At 37.0% G+C, this 27978-nt stretch overlaps 1 protein-coding gene across 5 annotated transcripts in view; it reads left to right on the forward strand.

The window, feature by feature from the left end:
- The window catches only part of TRPS1 (transcriptional repressor GATA binding 1), a 253272-nt gene that overhangs the window by 7657 nt on the left and 217637 nt on the right, over positions 1-27978 (forward strand). Inside the window, exon 2 of one of the 5 annotated variants that reach the window (XM_055127562.1) lies at positions 3612-3660. The exons of the other annotated variants lie outside the window; for them this stretch is intronic. The gene's annotated coding sequence lies outside the window, so the exon portion shown is untranslated. The remainder of the gene's footprint in view (positions 1-3611; positions 3661-27978) is intronic. 5 annotated transcript variants of the gene reach the window in all.

The following is a 27978-nucleotide window of genomic DNA, read 5'->3' on the forward strand; positions in this document are numbered from 1 at the left end:
ATTACTTCAAAATTCAGGAAATAGTTTTAAAGTTTAGCAGGAATCAAAAAAAAAAACAGGCAGAGGGGAGGTGTTTTAGAGTAACAATATCAGAGGTTTGTTTACTGTTCAGTGGTGGGGAGGGGTTGGGACTCTTTGTGGAAGATGATACAAAAAAAAAAAATCCATCAATTGCGCATATGATTCCCCTCCCCTAAGGTTTACTTAAACAATATGTTTCGGTTTTGCCTCAAACCATTCGGCACCATTTCTGCTCCAAGAATCCAGCACTATCTTGGTTCCTGCTATTAAAGATGACACTTTTTACTATATAATGAACTGCAGTATTGTTTGAGCAAAGGTAACATGTTTTGATTTGTGTAAATTTTGATAATAGTAGGATGCCTATAAGGTGAGAGAAAAATCTAGCAGTGTAAATAAATATCTGCAAATGTTTGGCTAGCCACAATAACTAACTATGCTGTGTTTAAGCGATTGCTACCCTGGCTGTGTGCTGTTGTGGGTGTGTTGATATGTGTGTGGTGTGCATGGACTGCTAATGTGACGATACACCTGAATTGTGGAAATTAATACGTTAAAATCATTAACTGCACGCTTTAAACACGAACTTTTTAAGGAGCGCCATGACCTACTTTGCAAAGTCTAGACATTTAAAATGGGTATGGAGTTTAAGCATAATGAAACCATCATTATCAGAATAGTTTCAGCTGCTCTGAATTTACTAAGAAATTTTTGAAAGAACAAAAAGAACTCTAAATCAAAATTCCAGCTTTCAATGTGTTATAAGAAAGAATTGCTTCTGAAGATAGTTTTTTAAAGTTTCGTTTCTGTCGAGGGGAACAGTTAAGTACCAGTACTGTTTCTGAATACAACTTTTTTTTATGGGGTAGCACTTCATAGTTTATAATTCTATCATCTCAAAACGTTATGTAGAAATAATATGGAACATGTAAAGACTCTGTTCTCTGACCCAATGCGTTTTTCCCTAGGGTGATGGATTCTGTGCGTCACCCAAGTGTGATGCTATTTGCCAGGCTTGTAATACTGGTTTTGAGGTTGCTGTATGTCCTATTTCATCAAGCAACACAATATAACAACTTTGGTATCTAGGTAATTGGCACAGTTAAAATAAGTTCTGGAAAAAAAATTCTAAATACTTTTAAGTAAGTCAGAAGTTAAATTTTATATATCTGATTTATTTAACACTTGACTAATCAAGTGACTCATTGTCAGCTATTTAAGCCTTCTGTAGTGGATATGGATAGTGTTAGAAGAACATATACAAATGTTCATAGTTTATTTTCAGCTTTCATTTTTCATCATTTGAAGGGAATATGATTCTCTTATTTGCATTTATTGTTTTGACTCATTTTATTCATGATAGTATGGTATTTGGAGAATAATAAACAATCATACTGATGTCTCTAGATTTAAAGCAGCATTAATATTCTAGTATTAAATTGAGTGTTATTATAACTAAGAATTAATCTGGAATAGCATGAGAGATATACTGTATCTGCAGCTTACACATGAAATATATTTAACTATATAACAAAAAAGATTTTGAAAAAGGTTTTGCCTCATTAGAGGCTTTTTTTTAACTTGTAGAATTTGGACAGAATTTATGACTTCCAAATGAACATTTATAATATTATACGCACTTCTTGATCTTACTCTGTGGTATGGCTTTTAGCAGATTCTTTTGAATCATAATTTCAGTTTCTCCTCATGGAAGCATGTATTATATCTGAGATCAAATATATCTATAAATAGTGTAAATATATATGGCAGAAGTTACTTTGTGGAGTCTTGTTTCTCTATTATATGATACACTTCATGTGCAGGGGGATCAAGCATTACTAATCTCATTTTAGCCTTATTTCTCTAAGCTCTGCGCAAATGCAGCATGTGAATTTGTGAGTTCATATTAGTGCGTACATGTACTTGCACATATCTGTTCTCGTATGGAGTGTTTTTGTGTTATAAATGCTCAGTGGAATTTTAACATACTACATTTTTTTTCAACTGACTTTGGTTTTTGTCATATTCCTTTTAATTACTTAATATATCCCCACACCTATTTGAGGGTTAATTTGATTATTTTTGGTTTTGAAATGAGAGCAAGATTGGCAAAACAAATTAAAAACAAACTTCTGCTTATAAACTCTCTCTGATGTCATTATCCTCATAGCATCTTGAGCTTGAAAGATGTGGAAATAAAAGCATCAGTCTGTTTTTCTCTCAATATTAACAAGGAGTCTGAACATCTAAAAGTTTCTAAAAGATATTTTGTCATTTGGTTCCGCTTTACTTTTTGATGTCTTTAATATTTGAAAAAGAATCTAGCTTGCTTTAATTTTAACAAACAGCATTCAAACCGATGGAAGTTAAGACTGGTCACGTATGTTAATTTTAATCAAGTCCCATGTTATAAAATATTCTCAGTACATACTAGATTAATGGTTGAATTATTAATAGTGATTTATAAATTATTTCTAGCCAGATTTGATCCTTTTAAAATGTCTTTTATGTATTTTGTTGTCTAATTTGTATGTTAATAAGTTGATTTAAATTGTAAGTTGAAAAAATATTATGCCTAGTATTGTGTTTAACTTGTTTGGTATACCTCTTGTTAAGGATTGTTTATTGTAGATTTTACTCACAGCCCACAAACTTTGGTAAGTTTTAGAAAATAACTTAGGTACAGATGACCAGGGTAAACAATTACTTATCCAACTAATGAGTAATATGAACATTATTTTTTGTAATTTACAAACAAATAGCAGGAGCTGATTATCTTTTATATTTTCGAGACACATTTCATTACATTCATTGGATATAAATTGTGGTAAAATACTGTAAGAAACTCACTGTCCTCTCAACCCCAATTACAATGAACTGTTTATTTTACTCTCTGCCCATTGCTGTTTATTCTTTTAAATGTCCTATTCTTTTAGACAGTTTGTATTGTTGAGTGCCTTAATTATTTATATTTTCCTTTTGCTTTTTACTTTGCTAAGCTTTATGGAAGAAAGCTGTTTCCCAGAAGATTTTAGGCCAGTAGTAGAAATCATAATGTACACATTTTGTGTGTAAATACATGTAAATGATTTTGCATATTCATTTTGTCAAATATTTAACTCTTTAATGCTAAACTTATTTGTGTACTCTCATATACACACACTTTTTTCTCCTGGAACAGTTCAACATACCATTGATAACATATACATATATATGTATATAAAACTAAACACATCTCTTAACTCACTGAAAATTTGACATATCATTGACCATAATACAATCTTTTAAATGAGATCAGTAATTATTAGAAATAACGAATGGATGGAGAGGAGCTAAGTATAATGTAAGCAGGCTTCCCTCTTGATTTTTGTTCTATTTTTGGTTTCTTTGAAAGATAGATATGTGTGTGTATCTGCTTGTGTCCATATATACACACCTATATGCATATATAAGATGAATATATAATATGAATACATATGCACGTGTGTGTCTTTTTAAAGGTACATTTTCTGAATAAAGGGAGGGACTGTAACATCTGTTAAAGCAAATAATGATTGGGTCTTTGACTTATTTCTATATTTTTTGCATAGAAAACGCTGACTTCTTTACCTGGGGACTTGTGAAGTCTAGATAAATCTTGTAAGTAAGTCTCTCTCATCAGTTTTGGCTTGCATGACAAAACCCACTCTTGAACTCCTAGTGCACTGTTGTGCTCTTTGACTTCAGAAGTGCAAGTCCTGTAAATTAATTGGGCATTTGAAAGCGCAACTAAATTTTTTTCTTTTTGGAAATCCTTGGACGGCATTCAGGACAATAAGCAGAGACCATGGGCAGTGTGATGTCGTTTATTACTGGATGCTAAAGAAATTATGCTGAGGCCCAACCCGCTTCCTCAGATTATTCTGCCAAGCTTTATGAATCCTTCTTTGAGATCCAACATTTTAACTTATGGAGTATTGAGGAGTTCCCCTTTCAGTACAAAAATGTAACAGCTATAGAATTTTAACCTACATTTCTTATCATATTTATATTTTGGGGGAGGTGATATTAGATGAAGAACAAATTTCTGTACCGTAAAACAATAATTTGATTTTATTATTTGCTGCTGAGCAGGCTTCTGTCATTCCAATTCTAGGAGGACATGAATGGAATTCAAGTTGTGTAATTTTGAAACAGTTGTAAGCACCAAAGGTGACATTTCTGGCAAAAAGATTATTCGGTGCTTGCACTGAACTCTAAATTACAAGTTCATAAATATGAATTTGACGTTTGATCATAGATGATGCTTGAAGTGAATGTATCTTGATTCTGTGAGGAGAGTACTTCACTTATTCTCTCCATCAGAGTGCTTTAGATTTGTCAGAAATAGAATGCCAAGTATTGTGATATCAACTAACTGGGTGTTATTTTAGTGAAGATTTTTATTTGTCACTTATTCTATCTTACACTCAATAGCTTGGACTGACTGCTTAATATACTTGTGTCTTCAGCTTTGTTCTTTATATCAAGATTTAGGGAGTTTCAGATTCCAGTATTTATGTAGAGATGAGGATTCTAAAATTTGGAAATTATAACTGATTTCTTTAGTATAAATATATAATAGGTGGAAATATTCAAAATAATCACCTTTTATAAAAGTTAGTCCTGTCTTTCATGTCTAGGAAAATATAGCAGTGAATGTTTGCTTTTTGTATGTTTTGTCTCCAAGCAGAGGAAACTGACAGTTTTATGTTTTAAGTGCCGAAAGTTGTTCTTGGCTAAGCGGTCCCTGAGTTAATCATTGGGATGTTAACTTGAATTTTTGTCCTGAAAAAGTTTGCAGATTTTAAAATGAAATAGGCTCCCATTATTTCCAAATTGACATCCTGTGTTCTGGATTGGTTTTTAGAGAAATGTTTTCCAAATTGTCTTGGGTTGCTTGAAGTCCATTGATTTTGAAATATTGTGTGTGTGTGTGTGTGTGTGTGTGTTTCTTAAGCTTTTCAGAAAAGAGAGAGGAACGACTTCATCTTTTGGTCACTTCTTTTGGGGGTTTTATTACATAAACTTTGTTTCCATAAAATGCAAATTAATTTTGAATTCATTCTAGATTTTTCTTTTCTTTTGTGTTATCTTTTCAGAAATTGAAGCATCAGAATCGAGCGATCGGTAATTTTGGCTCCCCTGCACACCTTTCCTTGATAAAACATTTTGGTCATTTATAAGGAATCAGTATGGAAAAATGCTTTCTTACATCATTTCACACTTTGAATTGTACTTAAAAAAGTGGTATTTGAAAATCATATTTATTCATTGAGGTTAATTACATAAGTTTGAGTGGTCTGAAAAAACATGACCTTTAGTTTCTCATTTTCAGCTCAGGCAGTTGGGTTATCTAATATTTTCATTGAAGAATAAGAAAAAAAAATTTAGCTTTGAATTTGGTTTAAGATAGCCTTGTGGAATTTAAGATGACCCTGTAAAAATAGACTATAAAGTACCGTCAGTGCACTGGGTTCAAGTGAAATCAGCCTATGTATACGCATATATAATCTATGTAATGTATAATATATATTGTGCACACATATGTAATATATTGTATATTATGCACATATATGTGAGTAGTGAAATCTTCATATGGCATGATAGTGTGAAGATGTTTTAAGGTGAAGAAAACTTTGTCTAGTTTCACCAGTGGTTTTTCTTTTTCTAATTACCATTATTATTAGTAACATTTTTGCATGCTACTTTGTTTAAAATGACAGGTATCTGTAAGTTATAGCCAGATGTGAAATAAATAAGATTGCTACAGTAAAGAACAGTACTGCACAAAACTGCACAGATATCTCGAAGCCAATATAAAAACATTTTCCGTTCCACCAACTGAATTCTTCTCTAAAGAAACATACCAAATGGCAAACTTAGTATAGCCAGGATACGTCATCCATGCTGTTCTCTGCACGTGGAGTTGACTTGACAGCGTATTGTTTCCATCTTGGTGGCTTGTTAAAGTTCAACAGGGTTTTAGTGTCTCCACTGGTAGAATTGTGGACACTTCCACCAGCTACCTCCTTGCTTGTTTCCTTTGATGTCAAGGAAGTCATTCGCCAAAACTTTTGGTTCAGTGTATTCCTAATAGTGTTACAGAATTAGGCTAATGTGATGATTTTAGGTCATGTTTAATGTGTCCTTTTAAAAGTGCAATTTCTAGAATAACCTATAGTTCATGTTTTTAAACTTAATTCAAAGTCTCTAAATGCCGATCAAGAATTTAGAAAATGCCATGGGTTGTTCTTTTTTGAATGTGGGAGACTATCAGATACAGTTGCATAGACAAACACCTTTGTAGAAATAGTCAGTTTTTATTTTGACTAGATTAGAAAAAACCAGTGGCATGTAACAAAATTAGCTAGTGGTCTGAGCCCAATGCTTTGCATGTTTTATTTCATTAATGAAGTCATGTACAGATGGAAATAAATAGAAACCTCAATTAGAATCACTTGAGCTTAGGCATAGGTGAATGTAGTAGTTTCTTTTTTCAAATTCACTTTGTCCACCTCCTGATGGGTTCTTTTTATTGTGTGAAGGCATTCACAAAGCTCAACTTCCAAAATCTGCATGTAGATATTTGAGTCTTTAAACAGGTGTGGAAAACCAGACCCAGACCAATGAAATATTTCTTTTCTTACTGGATAAACTTGTCTTGAAAGATGCAAAGGAAATTTTGTTTCTTTGTTTCTTTTTAATTCAGGAACTATTGAGGGTTACCTTGGAGTCAAACTTGATTTTGCAATGTAAGGTATATGAGTTCCTGTTCTGTCTATTCAGTATACTGCTGTATATGATGAGCAGAATGTTCTCAATTTACAAAGGAGAAAATGAGGTTCATTTTGTATCATCACACAGCTACTGAGAGAAAGGACTGAACTAGGGCTGATGTGTGATCGCTTTTAATTTTACATAAAACAGTAGGCAACTGTGATGTTTGTTGAAGAAATCTGCCCGATGCATTAATCATTTATGTTTATATTTTCTATTTCAGATAGGTATGAGAATAGAATTAGGATATTTATAAGCATGTAGCAGAGAGTTGATTACATGATTATCATGTAATCAATTGATAGAGTTGATATAGTCACATTGTCAATACATTGTGAAGACGTGAGAATAAAATGCTTATTCTAGAAGTTATCTTGAGAGGTTAAGAAGATCCCCGCATATAATCTGGGCATAAGATTTATTTCATACAGATAAGGAATACATGCCTTTTTGGATTTACTTGTATAGTATCTGTTTGGTACTGAAAACTTGGCTTTACGTGGTGACTAATAAGTTAGTGGTCTTTTTCCCTTATAGCAAAAAATATCCCAAGACTTATCTATAAAGAAACCAAGCTGAAGAATAGTGGTCCATTTGAAGCAGATATTTTTTATCTTCCAAGAAACGGGACTCTTCCTTATTCATAACAACCAAAAGTTCTTTTCAGGTTGAAAACTACAGACAGCATCTGTGATGTGAAACACGTATTATTAAATTAAAACAAGGCTGAGAAATCATGGTGTTTCACGTATAAATGTCTCAGCATTTATAAATATTGAATTAATTTTACTGTAAAACAAACTGATTAAGGTATCTAATTTATTAACAATGCCGTTTTAAAAAATTCTGCCTTCTGATTGATATGTTTCAATTGTAGTAAAAGTGAACTATTTTAAAATGTAAATTCATTGCCTTTATTTTTAAGAATTATTCAAAGAGAATTCAACATTCCTAATTTTATCCATGACACCAGTGCATAATAAAGTTAAATTTAAGCATTTACTTCCTTGCACTGAGAAAATAAGAAAAATTCTTTTAGATAGTCTTTAAGTTAGAGTTCTTGTTTCTTTTTAACTTTCAGCCCTAATAATTATATGATAGATTTCCATGGGTTAACTCCACTATCTCTGAAATTTATGATTAAGGACTGTAAGTACCATTTCTCAGTTCTAAAGGACTGTGATATATGTCACGTAGAAAGATGTCCACCAAACTCTTTCAGAAGCCAGCTTTAGAAGTGACTTAGAAGGCAGGAAGCAGAATGTCTGATTCTGAAAATGATCAGATCTGGTCTAGGATCTGTATTCAGACCCACTTCTTGTAGAGTTACGAGGCAAATATACCTGTTGACTGGCCTTTCTTATATCTTCATTTCTTCCTTTTGTATCTTAGCTCAAGGGCAGACCTTTTTTAAAAAAAATTTGATTGTTATATTAGTGTTTCGGGTGAAAACCCTTTATAAATAAAATAGTTTACACGTGAAAAATAAGCATGTTCGGTCAGTTAAAATAATCACCGGAGTCAGAGAGTGATGGAATGATGTTAATATTGAAAAGCAATTCTTGTGAAAAAGGTTCAGGTTAACTTGATTCAAATCACCTCCATGAAACTTTCTGTGTATAGTGAACATACTTTACAGAGGAAGGCTGGAAACTTCCCATAACACTGAGGATTTCCCCCTCCTCTTCTTATGGCTGTTGTCTCTATAAATCATTGAATTAATCTTGACCCTACTGTAAATTATAGTCTTACATTGAATGCATACTGATAAAATGATAGGAAAGTCTTGAATGCCTACTTTGTCATAATATTTCTTAATGGGATATTAGAATTCGTTATTAAATATAATTTTGGAATTTCCTAATTTTCTCTTAGGAAGTATTTCTTCTATTTCTTTAAGTTTAGGAGATTGGAATCTTACCGTATAATTCTAAAAGTGCTTTTCATTATGGGCTCTTTTTTTTTAATCAGAAAGTACCTTTATTTTATTTTTTAAAAAAGTCCTTTTAATAAGTCAAGTCCAGGTAAGGTTTAAAGTAAAATGAGTTACTGATTTTTCTTTTCACTTGTTTTGGACTTTGCTTTTCTGATCACTGATAAATCAGTATGTTTTTTTTTTTTACTTCCCTTGAATCATAACCATGTCATTATAGTCACCAAATTTTATAACCGTCTTCTCAAATATTGTTCAAGCTATTTTATATTTGTTTTTACGTAGTCTGCATATTTGTGAACAAAGACTGCTTGATATATTGATCAGTGGTTAATCAATATATTTTACTTATGAATCATAACCATACGGTTTTATTATATTCACTAACTTTTCAAAATGCCCTTTTCAAACATTCTTTAAACTATTCTAGACTTGTTTTTGCACTTCCTTACATATTTTTGAACAGAGATTTGCCTGGAAATATTGTAGAAAGTAGTTAAATGGTGCTTATCATTTGCTCATTTGGGTTATACTGCAGTTCCTGTTGTTTATGGAAAATTCTTGGAAACCTAGGAAAAGTCCAGTTGCAGTGTTGACCTGATGTATGACTACTGAAGCTGAAAGACAGGTAAGGGTTTAAGTAATTGAATGATTGTAGGTAATAATCTGCAAACATTAAATTAAATTTGTTAGGACAGTTTTCAGAAACATACAAGACTGATTTTTACTTCCCTTCAGATGGGTTTCATCTAGTACTTGGCATGGCACAAAGTCAAATTCTGCTCTCTGAGATTTATTAATTAGTTCTGAACCCAGATGTGGAATGCTTTCTCCTTTTTTTCCCAAATAAAAGATAAACCTACACAAATATAAAAATACTGTCTGACCCCTGGGAATATTGAAAGCCTGAGTCTGGATTTCTTTTATTGCACCTCTCCGTTTCTCTGCTAACTGAGATGTGTGTCAGCGGCATTGGTTGTTGACATGGCTCTATTGAAGACACCAAACCCTATGATGGTCAAGCCTAATGGTCTTTTGATCTGACTGCTACCTCCTAGGTGTTGCTAGCCATTCTCTTGGTATCTTCTACCATGGCATCCAGGGCACTGCATCTCTGCCACGCTGTTCTAGACTGCCCCTGACTTTTCCTCTTACTCTGCACTTTCCCTTGAGAATTATGTGCTTTAGGATTTTGATCCGAATGGAATGCCTGTGCCCAGTTCTTCCACTGAAGAGTTCTTATCTGACTTCCAGTTTCTGGTGTTACTCGCCTTCGAATATCATTAACCTTGTTTATTGTCATCGATTTAACTGATTTTAGAGACCCTAAACTCTCTTTCCAGTTTACTGTGTATCTGTACTAGACTCGCTACCCCTTAGTGGAGTACGTAGTTCCAGAATGTTCTGAAACCAACGTTTGTTCTTGTTCTTGCATCTGCTAGGTAATTTTCATTCAGTCTTCTCTCTTTAGATTCTACTAACTTCATTCATATTTGTTGACTTTCATATTTCTTCTTCCATGAAGTCTTGACATTTCCACGCATTTCAGCTTGGTACTCCTGCTTTTTTTTGGTAGTGTGAGAATGATTTGGCTTTGCAAGTTTGAGGAGGTGAGAACATAGCCCTATTGTTACAAATGCCTTGGATTTGGGGCTTTTGAAAGTGTTGCATTTAATTCAAATAGGGAAGGAGAAGAATGCTTTGACCTCAGAGCCTAGGACTTTTAGGTGTTGAAAAATTGTGAAATTAGGTTGTCAGATTTCAGAGTAGAAAAGGATTATCTGATGGTTGCATAATTAATAGACAGCTCTTCAAGTTTGCCCTGATATATTGTTCTTAAAGTGCAGAGCTGCTGGTTACAGTAAAACATGTTGCGTTTTGCTGTGTGCTTTCAAATTCTGACACTTATTGATGAATGCATTTTAATCAACTCTGACAGTGTGTTGGAACTGAGGCGAAGGAAGGCTCAAACACATCTGTGGAAATTATAAACGCAGACCACCGTGCTCTGCTTTTCTGATACTGCGTCAGAGGCACTGTGAAGTAATCAAAGATACAAAGTGCTAAGTGATATGCCCTTAAAACTTAGTGAAGGATAACACTGTGGGCTTTAAGATTGGGAGTCAGAAATGGACTGTTTTTAACTTCCACGTGTTGAATATTCCTTAGCCCAAAGAGTTGGTTAGAATACTTGAGAAAAGAAGCTTCTATGTTGGAGTCAGAACAGAAGTTACAAGTCATCCGGTGGCTGCGTGTGAGGTGCTTGGATAATTTAGACCTTGAGAAGATGTAACAAGGATATTGATGAATCATATTTGTAGGGAGTTTAACAGAAGCATAAGGATTGCTGCTTTGTTATGCCCAGGTTTATGGCAGTGAGAGGATATTGAACCTCCTCTGCTCTTTTAATATCTGTGTCTTCTTGAGAGATGGCCAATAAAATGATAACTGAATAATAGCTGCCGAGACATTTCTCATGTTGGAACAAGAATGCCTAGACGTCTTTGAATGTCTGAATTTTACTAATCACTTTTAATTTCATCTTTAAAGTCAAGGAACAATTTTGATTTTTTTTTTCCTTAAGACCATATCCTTGGCCTTCTCTCTGTAGTTCCCCGCACATCCCCACCCAAAACTACAATTTCTTTTATCTGAGAATTGGGAACTGCCTTTGATTTTATATGTGAATCTGTTAAGCACTTAACTATTACTTAACTATTACAGCAATGGCAAATTATTAAGGCTTGCTCTTATTTTGCATTCCCACATCTGTATGGACATAGAACCATGAAGGAGAAATTAAGGAGGGGGATCTATTTAATGAATTTCTTCACTGCTAGGACAGTTCGTTACTTGTAGGAATCTCACTTATCTAATTCTTCCTGAGACCAAAACATTCCTAAGCTTCCTAGAAACTTACTGGTTACTTTTTCCCAAACACACTTTTCTGGTATCACCTGGTGTCTAATAGTAACTATAAAAATCCTTCTAAGGAGCTAGACTTTAACCGGGTAGTATCTGCCTGCATTTTCTAAACTAAGTGACAGTAGAAAGTTTTACTGAAAAGCACATTCTAGTTAATAAGTAGGGGCTCTAAAATCCTCTGTACTTTTCCACAACTGAAGGGGCACGTAGTTTTGGTTGAAAGTGAGTAGGCGAAGTTTAGTCCTGCTGTTTTGGTAGTCTGGGTGGCTTAGAAATCTCTTCATGCAGTTTCATAATCCCTGACTTGATTCTTCACTCAGAAGTCTGCTTAATGCAGAAATAGAGGAAGGAAATGTATGTTTTGGCTCCATTAAAATGTTCCTTATCAGACTGTATGTAGGAGGAGTGGACACTGTTGAAGATGCCTTTATTTGCCAGCTGGATAGCATGTGCACAGGGCTAGTTTCCTGTCTGCGAAAGCTGTGTGGTGCCCTTTAATGATGGGAAGGAGCACATTATTAAATGTGTCGGTTGTAGTGTTTTCACTTGTGAAAATCAGGGAGCAGAGGGCATGCAAACTTTGCCCAAAGGCTGGATGCAGTTTGCATAGAAATGAGCTGTGTGCAGCAACAACTGATTTGGTGAGTGCACAGCTAGCACTCATCACCAAATAAAAGTGGGAAGCAGCCGTGGGTCACAGATGAGCTAGGTTTCCCGGGCCAAGGTCCGTCCCCATGAGGGTAGTCTTCCACTACGTGTCACCTTCAGATGGTGAAAACTCCTGTTGGTTGAACATTGTGTCCACTGCAGAAAAGACCTGCATCGGTCAGCATTATTTCCAAGGAACTTTAATACATCACCTAGATTACAACAGGTATGAGAGAGCGGAATTAGGATTTGCGCAGGCCATTTTAGCTAGAAGAGCTGAGGGTGGGTAAGCAGTTCTGTTTTATTTACTTGGCTTCAGCAAGATTTGGGGTGTATGTTTCAGAATCGTCAGAGGGATTTAGAAACTTGGTGATTTATATTAGCAACCGTCCCGATAGGCTTTCTTCTTAAGCACCGTTCTCACCATTCTTTCATTTTTGTTTAAAGATTAAACGAAGAAACACCATGGCCTGTATATGTAAAACGTTTAAAACTGGTTTTAGTATCAATGCACATTCAATTTGTATTCTTTGCATCGAGATAGCGGCAAATTTCTGTATAGAATCAGTATTAGTGTAAGTAACTGCCTTTTCTTGGCCCCATTACAATAAAAAGACTGTGATCAGCAAACTCTGGTAAGGGGGAAGTTGTTGAATGACATGGGGATGTGGTACTGTCCTCTTAATCCTCTGGCTTCGTGTTTCTTAAGATTATTTGTACTCCTGGGGAACTACCCTGCGCCAAAAGGGGGCATGGCCTTTGGGGTTGACTTCTCTGTTTCAGAAACATAAAATCTTGCTTTGTGTTTACTCTTACCTGAACAGCAACAACAAACAAAAACAAAAACCGAACCAAAAAGAGAGCAACCACACACCACACACACACACACACACACACACACACACAAACACACACACACACACACCAGTACCCCCACTCCTCCCGCAAACTTTTTAATATTCGCTGCCCCATCTCTTGGATGCGTTTCCAGTAAAGTAATGTAGAGTTTATGAATGAGTTCGAAGACGCAGCGTGCTGGAAAATCCTAAAGCAGATGTCTAAGGAGAAATAAAAGCATGAGAGCCACAGATGAGTGACCCGAAAAGAGGATTCGGATTTTCTCGGGCCTGATCCCGGAGCCGCTGCCCTGTATGTGTGTGTGTGTGTTTGGGGGGGGCGGGAGAATCTGCTGTCTTGGGGCCCAGCCTCTGCAGCTGCGGCGACAGGAGCTTTGTGTGCGCCGGGGGGTGCTCGCTTTGGCATGAACCCCGGGCCTGCTGCAGCCACCACGCGTGCTCCACACCCGGACTGTGGGCGTGTTGTCGCAGGAAGTCCTGCGGAAGCAGTTGTGTGCGCGCGTCCCCGTCAGCGCGGCGGCGCGGGTGCTGCGCCCGCCGCCCGCGTTCTGCTCTTCGCCCGCACCCCCGACCTCCCCGCCCCGCTCCCAGCTTCCCGGCCGGCTTTCCTTGCTCCACGCACCCCGCCGCGGTCCCGACTTCACTCTGGCCTCCTCCTTTGCCGCCGCCCCACTTTGATTCGACGCTCTATTTTTATTTCCTCCTGCTGTGATCCCCTGATGAGCTTTCCTGACAGTGACTCTGTTGCAGTCTTGCTCTTCACTGGGTGCAAAGTGTACACAGTCGCTCCTGGAAATAAACGAAAGGCTAGTTTTTGTCTGAGTGTGTGTGTGTGTGTTTTTTTAAAGTATCATTAGCCTTTGAATCTAGCCCTGGGCTGTCGCTTGCGGAGTTTTCCAGGGGTTGCTTTAACCACTATTTCTGATGTTTTAACTGTATTTACTTCAGCAGACGTTCATGGGCAGATGGAAAGATTGTGTCTTGCGCATTCTTAATCATAAAGCTCTGAATAAGATAAACACGAGAAAGTCGTATACAAGAAACAATTTACGGTCTGATTTAGTAGTCTTTGGAAGTACTTGAACCCTTTTAAGAGTCACCGAGGCTTCTATTATATTTTAGTGTTATTAGAATTAAGGCCTTGATATTTTTTTCTTAAAGTATGAACTTTGCAACTGTTGTTTACATGAATCTCCATCAAGTTTTATCCTCTCATCAGGCTTATTTAAAAATGCTTGCTAAGGTCATGGTTTTGACACTTTCTGTATGAATTACATTTTTGGGAAGCCCATTATTTCTCAAGCTACTTCATGAAATACTGGTTTTTCATAGTGCTGTTCTTAAATTCCTTACTACAGAAGAGGCTTATCAAGGCTTAAACTTCATTGATTCATAATTTTCTAACTGCTTTGTAATTTTTTGCCTTGAAGGTTTCTTCATGCCTAATGTAAAGAAAATAGTTGATGCACACATATATAGACATATATATTTGTTTCTGTACGGATGTCCAATTTTCCAGAGACTATGGTTTACATAATGATTTATTTGTAAATTTTAAAATACTCTGCAGATGGAACTTTCTTTTTAACCGGTAAGAAGTTAACTTCTAGTTTTGATTTCTGTAGAGGAGAGATTTTGTTTAGTGGATATTATATGTTGATTTCATTAGACTATAAACTGGAGATGGTTTCAGTAAAAAAAAAAATGCTTACCTTTTAGTATACGAAATGACTTAATACAATAAGATCTTTTTACAAATAAAGAATGTGAAAAGAAAATGATAGTCTCTGATAAAAGCCATCAACGGTACAAAGTCAGTCAATTGTAAGTGCTGTGCAGTCTCTGACTTTAGAACTTGGGTCCTTATCCGTGAGAACAATGAAACGGAAGGCCCAGCCAGCATCAGGAATATATTCCAGTACACCAGCACTAGATTTGAGGCCTCCAGACAGTGCTTGGAGTCTTGGAGTGGCCGTTCCTTGGAGTGGCCGTGCCTGGAGTGGGACTGAATGTATAGCACCGTTTCTTAAACTTCTTATATTGTTCTGGTGCTTTTCTATTATTCGAACACATTGGTCTTTTCTCCAGTGTATTTGCTCTCTGGGCATGAGCAGTAAAAATTAATAGGAAGAAAGCTTAACTCTCCCGGTGCTGTCTGGAGTATGTGATTGTCTGCAAAAGGCTGATTCCCAGTTGTGCAGAAGAATAAACACTGTAGCTCCGTTTTCCTTCCTACCTGTTGGATAGCTTTACTGGAATAAAATTAGACTTAGAATAAACTTCTAACTGCTCTAGTGTGTAATCTTTCCACCCATACCTTGTTAGTGAGACACTCTGGCGATAAGGGCAAATCCGCTTAAATAATATATATGAAATAAATTTGGCGAATACCCAACTGTTGCATGGATATCATTATAATAATTATTGTTCTGTTTCTAATCTTTAAAAATTTTCATGTATCATTAACTATGGGAGTACTCATTAGAAATTTTACAATGGTGTTTTTGTATCTTTTAATGTAAACAGTTATGTTTAGGATATAGAGTTGAATTCTGGCTGTCAGCTATTGCAGGGAAGAGTGGCATAGATTATTCTATAAGACCAACTGGTGTTGTCCTCTTAGAAGAATAAATGTCTACGTTTATCTGTTCTTAATGGTGGAATTTCTGTTGTATAAGCTTTGGTGTTCACAACCACTCTGAATTATTCACAATCTTGAAAGAAAGGTTTTTTTGAGTTATTTTTTTTTTCACAGGAATTTATTTTTCGCAAATGCCCATCTGTGCCTTATTCTTTTGAAAATGACCAGTGTCATTCATTTTGATTTTAAATTGTATTTGCATTAGTGCTTCAGTTTAATAGAAGAGTCTTGAAATACAGGTTTTTGGTAAAATCTAAATAATGTCAGTTTTTTGGAAAATAGAGTACCTCCCCAACTTTGCATGAATTTCTTGAACTTTCGTCCTCTTCTTCAAAATGAGTCTTAATAAAATTCCCCTTCAGAATTAATCATGGCCTCATTTGTCAACACGTTGTGATAATTTCATCAGCGTGCCTCAGCCTTTTTCTTCAAGTCTTATCTCAATTTTTAAAAATTTTCTGGAAATTTTAGAATTTTTCATTCTTTAACCACTTATAAGATACGTGATACATGGTCATAAGAACTTGTGTATAAAATGATTTGTTAGAGGTCAGGGAGATCATACAGTGCGTATGGTGCTTACCGTGCACGTGGCCAGCCCTAGTTCTATCAGGAGCACCTTATAATGGTCCAATGCGCACAACCTGGAATCATCCCTGAACACAGGGCCAAGAGTAAGCCCTGAGCACCACCAGGTATACCTCCAAAACAAGACAAAAAGATTAAAGCTGAGGCAACCGAGTTTTCCACAGGAGAATAATAAACTAGTCATGTGACTTCATAACCACAATAGGTTGTAACCTATGGTACAGTGATTATAAGGATCAGTTTGTGCATTTAACTCCCCTCTGCCCTTTTGCCAGAAGTTAAATATGCTTGTAATGCCAGAGATAAAGATACCATGCATTTATAAATTATGTTTAGTAAATAACCAAATGATTAAAATTAATATATTTTTTCTTTTGAAGTCTGGAGCATAAGGCGTTTTTCATAACAGTGACACAACCGATGTCACTCATATGTTCCAGGGGAAATTACAGTGAGCCCTTGGAATTGGTTTTTATTTGATAGAGTAAAGGTCCCATTGAGAATCGTAATCCAAAATTTTTGTTGGCAAATGCTGCTATCGAGTTATAATTGGAATCAAAATTTCCCAAGTTCCATACCTAGTGGCATGCAGAGTTTTTGATGAGATCGACTCTTATTATTTTTTAATTGTTTTCATACATTTTCAAATAATGGAGGAAGTTCCAGAAATTACTCAAGTATTTCCAAAATGAGACTTTCAAGGGTAGTCTGAATGATGCCAATTTTTTGAGAGAGAGAATTTTTTTTTTATAACCTAAACAGTTTTCCTTTTTTCTATTCTGTTATTGTAATGGAAGAGTGAGTGGGTTTATAACTGTTTTAAACAAATATAATCATAAGTTTTTGCATTTCTACTTATGATGATAGCATACATATATGATATTTGGTATTAAATATATGCATACTTAAAAATCTTGCAGTCCGTAGGCTTTGGGAATGAAGGAAGCTGAAAATGGGGCTTTTCATCTTACATCGTAGTTACTTTCAATACAGATCTTCAGTAACTAGAAACCATTTCTATATGCTGGTAATTTGATAACCCACTATAAATGCATTTGTTGAGCTCATTGTAATTTCATGTGCCTTTAATGAAAGGCGTGTGAAGGTACTGTTTGAGAAGAATGCACCGTGGTTGGTCTCTGCAGAGGTCTCAATGCCTCTTTGGGGCAGTCTTTAACCTGGCACCCACTAGTATATTTGCTAAAACGGAATTTTCTAAAATTTAAATGATGTCACATTTGAAATCTATGCCAAGAAACAATGTGGCAGTTTCTAAATTTTGTGAAGCTAAAAATCCCTGGTTACAAGAAAGAGTATATGTCACAGATGAGTAGTTAGTAATGACTTCAGTTTAGCAGGAAAAGAGCAATTCCCATATGCTGATTCTAGTCTCATAACAAAGAATGTTATAGAAAGATTGCACAGTATTTAACAAGCTGTGAGTTAATGTGACAGTGTCAGTGTATCCAGTTCCAGAAGGATAATCACTTTACCATATTTCTTCAAAAATATTTTAGGTTCTGCAGAAAATTTCCTATAAACCAGTGCACATGCATTCACTCCCTAGTTTGATGTTTCCATTTTTTTCAATTTAAACATTTGAGTTGCTGAAGAGCGCCTGATATGAAGTATCTGTATAAATAAATGTCATATTTGCAGACTAGGACTCTCACAGTCTTCTATCCTACATAAAGGAGAATGAGTTTAAATAAGACTGTTTTCCTCCAGCCGTAACTGTGTAAGACGTCTGTATTATCAGTTAGTTTCTGAGTCTTTCCTCACAGGCTTCGTCTCACCTGCACATTCAAATCGGCACAGCTATTTCCTTGGTGCTGAGAAATCTTTAACAAAGAGCGAATTGAATTGTGAGCGGCAGGACTGACCATACCCCTTTCAAAACTTCGAACAGATTGCGTGTTGTTTGGCTTAAAGGTTCGAAGGAGTTAGGACATGGGGAGAAGTTTTTATTTCCTTCGGTGAGTTAGAAAATGAGAGCCATTCCCTATATGAAGAATAGTAACCTTTTTCAAGTTCAGAGTCTACTGCTTTACCATGGAAGATATGCCTATCTTCAGCAAAAAGATAGAACATGAGATTTTTTCCCCCCAATAAATATATATTGTTGTGTATTAGTAGAGGGAAATGCATAAAATTAACAACCTGTCATGAAGAATGTCTACAAAATGCCTTCCCTAATGGATTTCTTTTGGGGGAATCAGTTGCAAAGTTAGTAACTTCAGATACAAATACGATTATAAGTAGATCATTTCTTACCCAAATTTCTCCGCAATGTAAGAAACATCCTGGCAATAGACTGTAGTTAAGGAGTTCTGCTACTATCAGTGTATTTTACTGCCACAGAGGTTTTAAGAAGTTAAGGCACATCGTTTGTTCAGAAACAGCTTTCTGTAGCCAGGGCTGACCTTAGAAATTCACATAGGCAGCATTAGGCATTAGGCAGCAGCACCGCTTGACTTACGCGTTATAAAAATAGAACATTAAGATGTGTAAGAGAAACACTGATGGAAGCAGAGAGCTCAGTGACTTAAAAAATTAAATAGGAGCAAAAATATGATCAAATTAATTTTCTCTTTTCCCAGTACCAAGATGTTTTTTGTGCGTGTGCACGTGTGTGTGTGTGTGTGGGGGGGGGGGTGTTTTCATATAAGGACTGAGTTTACATTTTTAAGAGGTACTTTCTACTTTTAAGTAGATGCTGGATATTAAAAAAATGTGTTGGGTTTTTTTTTTTTTGCATTTTGTTTTTGGACCATACCTGGCAATGCTCAGGACTATGTGTGCCCAGGAATCACTCCTGGCAGTGCTTGGAGGACCCTATGTGGGCTGCCAGGGATCGAACCCGGGTTGCCCATGTGCAAGATAAATGTCTTACTGTGCTATTGATACAGCCCCAGATGCTGGCATCTTGAGGTCGTTCTGTACTGTATAGGCAGAGCGCCCACTTGGATCTGGTCACCAGGCGCGTATCGTCTAGCAGGAGAACAATGGGAAGTATGCTCGGAGTTACAGCAAACTATTTTCCAGTGTCCTGTCTGAAATGTTAATTTGTATCCCTTTCCTTTTTCTTTCTCTTGTAAAACTTAGTTTAGCAAATAAACAAGCTAGGAATTAAGACAATTATAGATAAACTCAAGAGAATTAAAAACCAGGCCAGGCCAGATGTATACTTCTGTATTCTTCACTAGGATGTGGAACTCTTTTGTGTGTGTGTGTGTGTGTGTGTGTGTGTGTGTGTGTGTGTGTGTGTGTGTGTGTGTTGGGGGGTTGGAGGGGAAGAGAAGAGAGAGTGAGGAAGTGAAGGGGAAGGAAGAGAGGAGAGAGAGGCTTGCTAGGCTTTGTAGGTCAAACTAGAGAACAGTGTCAAACTTTTTTAGCCAAGCATGCATAGTTGGCTTGTGCCTGGGTGGTGTGTTCATACCGATTCTTAAACGTGTTTTCTTCCTAGTGCTTATGTCTGCAGGATCTCAGCAAGAAAGGTGCAGAGGAATTGTTTTGAGGGGGCTAGTCTATGCCTAAATGTGACTCAGCTTTGGAATGATCCTAACTCGAAAACAGATTGTAGCTACGTGAGGACTAACCAGGAGACTGAGTCACAGAAAGCGGTGCGGTAAAGTAGAGTCAGATCAACCTCAGCTACCGAAACCTGAGGAGTGTGGGTATCTCTACATTGGGCTTTGAGTCAAGGGGTGGTGTTGGCTTCCTGGCTACTATTTCCCCCCCCTCCCCCGACATCGGAATCAGAGTGTGTCTCTTAAATTCTGACCAAGTTCAGAGTGAATTTCCACTTACTCAGTGAACAATGGGGAACACTTTGAAAGTCTTCTTCCACGTTACTAGGACTTCTTCATAAAATGCTTTATGTGTCTGAATGTAATCCGGAGAAACAGCAGGCTAAGATGCAAACAAACCAGCCCCAGAACCCTCTTGTACGTATGGGGAGGCAATTTAGAATCAGGTGTTATCCTCTTGACGCCCTCTTAAGTATGGATGTCAAGTAGACAGGTTAATCACTTTTTTTTCTTGCCTTTTTGAATAAGGTTCTTCACTCAGTTTCAGTAACGTCAGTGAGTTTGCTCAGTGAGTATTTACTGTGAGACACGCACTCCTTCTTAGGTATAGGAATCCCAGGCCTTGGAAAGTTCTGCTTCTTTGTTTTTATGAGATCTGCCTTTCAACCTTTTTTTTTTTCTAATCAAAAGAAATCAAAGAGGTGAGGCCAGAGAGCTAGTGCAGCTGCTAAGGGTGCCTGCCTTGTAACCAGCTAACCTGTGTTCCATCCCAGCACGCTGAGGGCCCTTGTGTCCTGCAAGGAATAATCCCTGAGCGCAGAGGTACAAATAGGATCTGACCATCACTGTTTTTACCTAAAAAAGAAAACACAGGAAAAAAAATTCAGATAGGAAGATTTTTAAAAGCCACGTTTTTACCATATGTTTACTCTTACTATATTCTAGTGTTACTTCAGATTTCATTATTATTTTCTCAATTTTTTTTTCTGGATTTCTTAACATTAGTTTGTGGGTCTAGAAGTGCCAGTTTTTTCCCCATATTAATCAATGGCAATTGCTTCTTTGCTCTAATGCATTTTTGGCTTCTGCACTGTCTCATAGGAATGCTATACCGATTAAATTTAGGAGGACTCCTGTAACTAAACTAAATGATCATGAAACTGTAAGACAAGGGAAAAAATCACTTGGACAGAAATATAAATATTGAAAACATTGTAGATAAAATAATCATCCCTTCAATTTGAGCTATAGAAAACATACAGAAGTGCCTTTTAAGAAATTCAGTAGAAGTAATGCCTCATTAAATGTAAATTATCAGAAATTCCATCCTTTAATCTTATCCTGCAAGGTGACTGACCTTTTTATTCCTCTTTTATAAGCACAGTTGAAACATTTGTTGTTTTTGAAATATTCAACTTGTCATTTTTCATCTTTCTTTTTGGTATGCTTTTCATACAGCCTCTAGTTTAGTTACACTATTTCCTCAACTTACAAACTTCCAGGGGGTTCCTGTTTCCTACAAGTGTTGCAGATTTATCAGCAGCAGTCAAGGGTCCATCCATTGTGCTAACCTTTTGCAACCACTTTTTCCACATGAACCATCTCTTTTGGCAACCTAAGATCTTACTATCTCTTGACATATGTTTATATTGGATAATAATTCCTTGTTTCTGCGCCCCTTGTTTGCTCCGTGCTATTTTCTCTTCCTTAGAACGAACTATGCCTTTCTTATTTTCCCCTCAGGAATATCCTCATTCTCATTTCCCCTAAATATTTTCACTGCTGTTCACTGTGTAACATTATTTTATTATGAGTTAGTGAAAGAAATAGTGGAAATTATACTCATAAAAATAATAGCAGACATTTAGGACTTAAGTCTTTTTCTTCAATGGAATTTATTGTTTGCACTGTTTATTTGGGTGTGAAATCCTGTCTCATCCTGTATTGTGACTGAGATATTTACTGGGAACTTTAATTCTGTGATGAAGGGGGCTACTATTTGTCTAGCTATAAATTTTTTCTTAAAATATCTTTCCTTTTGGCATATTGCAGATTGTTTCAAGCATATTATGTGCTAGTAAAGACATGGTATATGAAGGTGCTAATTGCTTGGAAATTTTAATGTGAGGTGCCTTTGCCTATAAGCAGAGGGTAATACTCACTTTGTACTTTGTTTTCCAACCTGATTGGGGAAGAGTGTTTTTTAAAATCATTACTACTCTGCAACCCTTGGGAAAAGGCACTGAAAATGAAATGTGTCATCTTTTGCTTTATTAATCAAGATTTTAGAAAGATAAATATAAAAGAAGTTTTATACATACCTGTACAGTTATCTATATTAATACATAAATTAACACTGAAAAAGAAAATAGTGATTGTATTATTAGGGTTATGTTTAACACCTAGAATAAAACATTCAGGATGCTTGGCAGCTTCTCAGTAGACCGTGAAAAATTGCATCAGAATCAGGATATTTTCAGTAATAAATTATATTGTACCTTCGGTATGCTTTTTCCATAACACAGTTATGAAGAAGTGTTGTCTAAAATCCCATAATAAACACTATGAATAAGTTATCTACTGTTTTATGAGCATAATGATAAATGAACTGTACAGGCATTTTCAGGAAAATAGGAATCTTCCATAGAATATATGCATTAATCCTTTCTTCATAGAGCAGAAAATTCCAATCAGAGCAACACTGAAATTGCTGCCACAATGAAATCCCTTTCAGTTCCATTATGAAACTCCAGTCTGGACCAGAGAGGCAGGATAGGGGTGAAGGCGCTTGCCTTGCATAATGCTGACTGCGGTTTGATCCCTGCACCACATGGTCCCCTGAGCATTGCAGGGGGACACTCCTGAGCACACAGCCAGAAATAGCATCTGAGCAGCACAGGGTGTGGCCCAAATGGCTCCACAACACTTTTTCCCCCCAATAAACCAGAATCTCTTTCAACAGAGAAAGGACTTTTACACTTGGCTGTGTTTTCTCTTGCGGTCACTTAATCAGCTCCCCTTCTCCCTAGCCCACTTCTGCTATCTTTCAGCGTGTTATTTGCCTTCCCCACCCTGCCCCTATTTCTTACTGCACCATATCCACTCTTCCTGGGCACTAGACTGCTCTTTGAAGGGCTCTCCTCTCTTCAGCTAGACTCTAAGCTCACTGAGGGGGCACTGGGTGTCTTCCTCCTTCACACATGTATTTTCTGCCCCTCTCAGTGCTTTCCAGACGAGAATTTAGATGATCACACATGATGTTAGTTGATTCTTCATTGTAAAAATCAGTTGCCATAGCGTTATGGTAAATCTTGTAATATTTGAACAACAAAAAAGTAGAATTTAGTGGTGATGCCAACAGATAATGTTGATGTAGTCTTTTGGCTGGAGCGATAGCACAGCGGGTAGGGTGTTTGCCTTGCCCACGTGGCCGACCCGGGTTTTATTTTCTGTCCCTTCTTGGAGAGCCTGGCAAGCACACAGCACAGACTGGGAAGCTACCTGTGGCTTATTTGATGTGTCAAAAAGAGTAACAGTAAGTCTCACAATGGACACGTTACTGGTGCCCGCTCAAGCGAATTGATGAGCAACGGGATGACAGTGATGACAGTGATGAGAGTCTTTTGGGGAAAATTTTCTGGTAGGAGTTTGTTTGGATAATCATTTGCATTTTTTAAAAAAATGAGAGTAAAGTTTAAAGCTGCAACAAGACATAGACTCCAGTACCTTTTGGTATACCTGGCTTTCATTTTAAAGAATTTAGAGATTACTGTTGTTTTGCAAGCTGCACTCGGGGACATTGGGAAAGATTTTTGAATAGTGCTTTCTCTGAACTCTTTTGCTCTCTACCACACTATTTCACGTGTTTTTTCATTCACATCTGAACGGTGGCAATGACCTTCTAGAATTCTCCAACTCTGTTAGCTCCTTTACACCATAGTGATGCCCCTTTATAAAAGAGAATACATTTTTGACTTCAGCAAGCCAGAACCTTGTATATGAATACACACATCTATTGTGTGGTTTGTTTTTGGGTCACACCTGGTGGTGCTTAGTTACTCCTAGCTTTGTGCACAGGGATCACTCCTGGCGGACTCAGGGTACCAAATGGGCTACCCGGGATCAAACTTGGATTGTCTGCTTGCAAGGTAAGCACCTACCTCCTGTATACTATTGATTTGACTTGACAAATCTGTATTTTTTTGTGATGCTAGAATCAAGCCCATAGATGCACATGTGCAAAGCAAACGCTGTACCATTGAGCAACATTTTGTTATTTTCAAACATGCAGCCCGTTTCCTGCTCACCACACCCAGAACACAAGATATGGTGAACACTTGCTCTATTATGATTTTTGGGGATGTCTGTAATGTCTTTTATTTAAAATCTTTTTTTTAAATTTAAACATTGAAGCAGCATTCTTAATAACAAGATTAAAAATACTGTCTGTTCTTCTCCCAGTACATGAAACTTTTTCATAAAGTCACTAAAGTAATACTATTTAATTTTCTGAATAACACCCTGCTTTGTAGGCTAAATGCACACGGCATTATATACAGGTCTTAAAGGTGATAATTATGTTACCAGATACCAATATTGCTTGTTAAGGTGAGCTCTACACTTACCTGGTTTTGAAATAACTAGGCAAAACTTTTATTAGGAAGTGTATCATTAAAAAGTTCAAAAGAATAATGGAAGTGGTTCATTTGAAATTATCCCATGGACTGTCATTCTTTTGTAGGCCCTGTGTTACTCCCTTTACAAACATAGCTCAGGAATGCTTCGGCATCCAGAACACTACAATGCTAGTGAGATGAAAAATCAGTCCATCAATTCCCAATTCTGCTTAGTATAGAGGTTCTTTTTCTTTCTTTCTTTTACGGCCACACCCAGTGTTACTCCTGGCTCTCTGCACTCAGGAGTCAGTCCTCGCAGTGCTGGCAGAGGGGATGGGGGTGCCATATGGGATGCTGGGATTAGAACCCGGGTCGGCCGCATGCAAGGCAAACGCCCTACCCGCTGTGCTATCGCTCCAGCCCCCCCAGTATAGAGATTCTTAAACGTGTTTATTTTAATTTTGTTAAAAGTTTTTAATTTGGGGGTGGTCAAGGACTACTTCAGGGATCACTCCTGGTGGTACTCAGGGAATCATGAGGTCCTGGGGATAGAGAAAGGACATGCAGGACATACAGAGCATTCACCCCAGCCCTTTGAGCTGTCTGTCTGTCCAGCCCAGGTACTCAAACAAGTTTGCCTGACTGCTTGGGCGGGGGGGGGGGGGTACTGTGGTTCTTTCTTCAGTTTCTCGAAATAGCATTGAATCATATAAACCTGGGGCAGATTGAATAGGATAAAATGTGATCGTTTCCCTTGCCTGCCAATATCTACAGGACAAATATTAAGTGGCACCTGAAATACTTTTAAGAAACAAGACTTTCAAATCTCTCTGTTAGCATTTATGTGTCACTTTTAAAGTCACGTGATAATAGATGCCGAAGTCTTAATAACTGCTGGAACGTTTAAACCTGATAAGATTTTATCTGTTAACTTACCCTTTCTATGTGAAAAGAGAAAACCTATCATTGTTCCATTTGTGAGATTCAGAATACCTTATTACAGGGATGTAGAGCAATTGCCTTAGAGTGGAACAGTCACAGTGTTTGGGTCAGCCTTATAATGACAGCATTTGCCTGTGTGACTCATCTTCTCCAGCTCCAGCTTTGTTTTCCCTCTTTCCCATCTTCATTGAAAAGGTAAGCAAGTGATTTCAGCCCCTTTCAGTTCCAGTGTTGGACAGGGAAAATGGGGCCGGCAGAATCCTTGCAGGCGGATAGATTCCTGGCAAACTAAATGAGAACACATGTGCATCAGAAAACAAATGGCTGGTACTTAGTTGGTACTTAACAAATATTATTTCTTTCCCACCTCTCCTTAGCATGTCTCTGAGGTCTAATTGCTGCAGAGCATCCTAATGACAGACATATGTCTTCGCCTTTATCCTCCATCGGCTACTTCTGAGTCAAAGACAAGGTTCTCTTCTGTGTTTCCTTGTCCCAGTGGACTTCTCACCCAGTTTCTTTTGCTTTGGGCTCTTCTTATTTATTGACCTCTGATCCCTTTTTTAAGGCTTTTCCCCATTCAGTTTCTTTTTTGGGTGGGGGGAATTGCACCCTTGGCTCTGCTCAGGATTTATCCTGGCTCTGTGATCAGTCCCGAAGGATCTCAGGGGATCACATGGGGTGCTGGGGATCAAATCTGGATTGATCCTGTGTAAGGCAGGCACCATACACTGCACTATCCAGCCCTGCAGAATGCTTCCTTCTCACTTCATTATTCATCTTCTTCCACACCTTTAAAGCGTTCTTTACCCGTCTGTTCTCCACTGGATGATAAGTCATCAAAATGCAGCAGCTAAAAGGTTTCTTCTCAGTATACTACTCCTGCATATCTCTGAAGAGCAATTGCTATTTATTGAAACAGTTCACGCCCCCACATGCTAACATTTTAGTAGAATGAGTTATTACAAATTAAATATGCTCCTGTAATTCTCTCTCTCTTGTCAAGGAATAGAATATTGCTGGTACCCTACAAGACCCCTTATCTCTGTGCCCACACTCCTTTCTGTTCTTTTCTCTTCCCTAGGAATTAATCACCCTTATGACCGCTCGTGCTTAGATTGCTTTTTTCTTGTTATTTAACTTTATATGCATTTGTATGCATGAGAACTGCATTCTTCGTTGTGTGATGCGGCTCACACTCAGCATCAGAGTGAAACTTGGCTTGGATTTTGTGGGTAGTGTGTCAATTTTTATTAAAGTATACCATTTTCTTATACAACCAGGCGCTCCAGGTTTAGTCATATACTTCCAATTTTCAATTTATTTTACTCTTGGTATACAATTGGGTTATTTCCAGCTTGACAGTTAAAATAATGAGAGAGGTAGTACACGGATAGGCTCCTTGTCTTGTACGCGGGCAACCCAGGTTCAGCCCTCAGCAACAAATATCTCTCCTGAGTCAGCCATAAGTAATCCCTGAGAATAGCTGGGATCCTGGCCTTGCCTCCTTCCTCTTCCTGCAATGATGCTCTGTGTGTGTGTGTGTGTGTGTGCGCGTGTGTGTGTGTGTGTGTGTGTGCGCACATTCTTACATTCTTACATTTTAAAATGGAACTTACACTTCTGCACGATAACAGATTCTTAAACTTGCTAGTCTGATTCAGACGCATGAGACTTTTAAGTATATGTACCTTTAAATTTTAGTTTTCTTTATTAAGGCATCGTGGTTTACAAACTTGTTTGTAATAGACTTTTCTGTATTCTTTTGTATCCCAGACTATTACTCTGTAAGACACAGTCAGATTTATTTCTCTGTGTTATTATCAGTGTGCAGTCTTTTCAATTTGAGAAATTTATACATATAAATGGATGTATTTATAGGAAATGAATATTTAATAAATGCACTGTATATCACATGATATTCTTGTGTATATTAGAAATAATTATGCAGACACTGAGAGTACCAGCTTTGATTTTACTGACTACAGTAGCAGCATTAGAGCCTTACTGTAAAGTGTGCTTCTTTTAAGGGAACTTTCCTTTATAAACTTGATCCACATAGACATGTAAGAAACTAGATCAAGTCATTATAATTGTGAGTCTCAATTAAAATTAATAACCCTCTTTTTACATTATTGCTATTAGTTATTATTTATTGCTTTAATGGGATGGACTTGGAGCTATGATACTGGATTTATTTTCAGTGTCAAAGAAGACAAAATTAATATTTTTATTTCCTGTATGTCTTGATTTGTTATTATATTGCTGAAATATATTTAGCATTATCCTAGTTTGTGTGCTTTTGCCTCTGGCTATCTTAATTATCAGGGGATTCAGGCATTCCTTGAAAGGATCGGCAGTGTGCAGAGGTAGCTAAGTCTGCTGACAGTCATCTGTCCGTACAAACTTTTGTGAGTGCCTCCTCTGTAGTAGGCTTGTTCACTAGGAGGGCTATGCAGCATCATTCAGCTGTTTGAAA

Source organism: Sorex araneus, chromosome 2, assembly GCF_027595985.1.
Source record: "Sorex araneus isolate mSorAra2 chromosome 2, mSorAra2.pri, whole genome shotgun sequence".
NCBI lineage: Eukaryota > Metazoa > Chordata > Mammalia > Eulipotyphla > Soricidae > Sorex > Sorex araneus.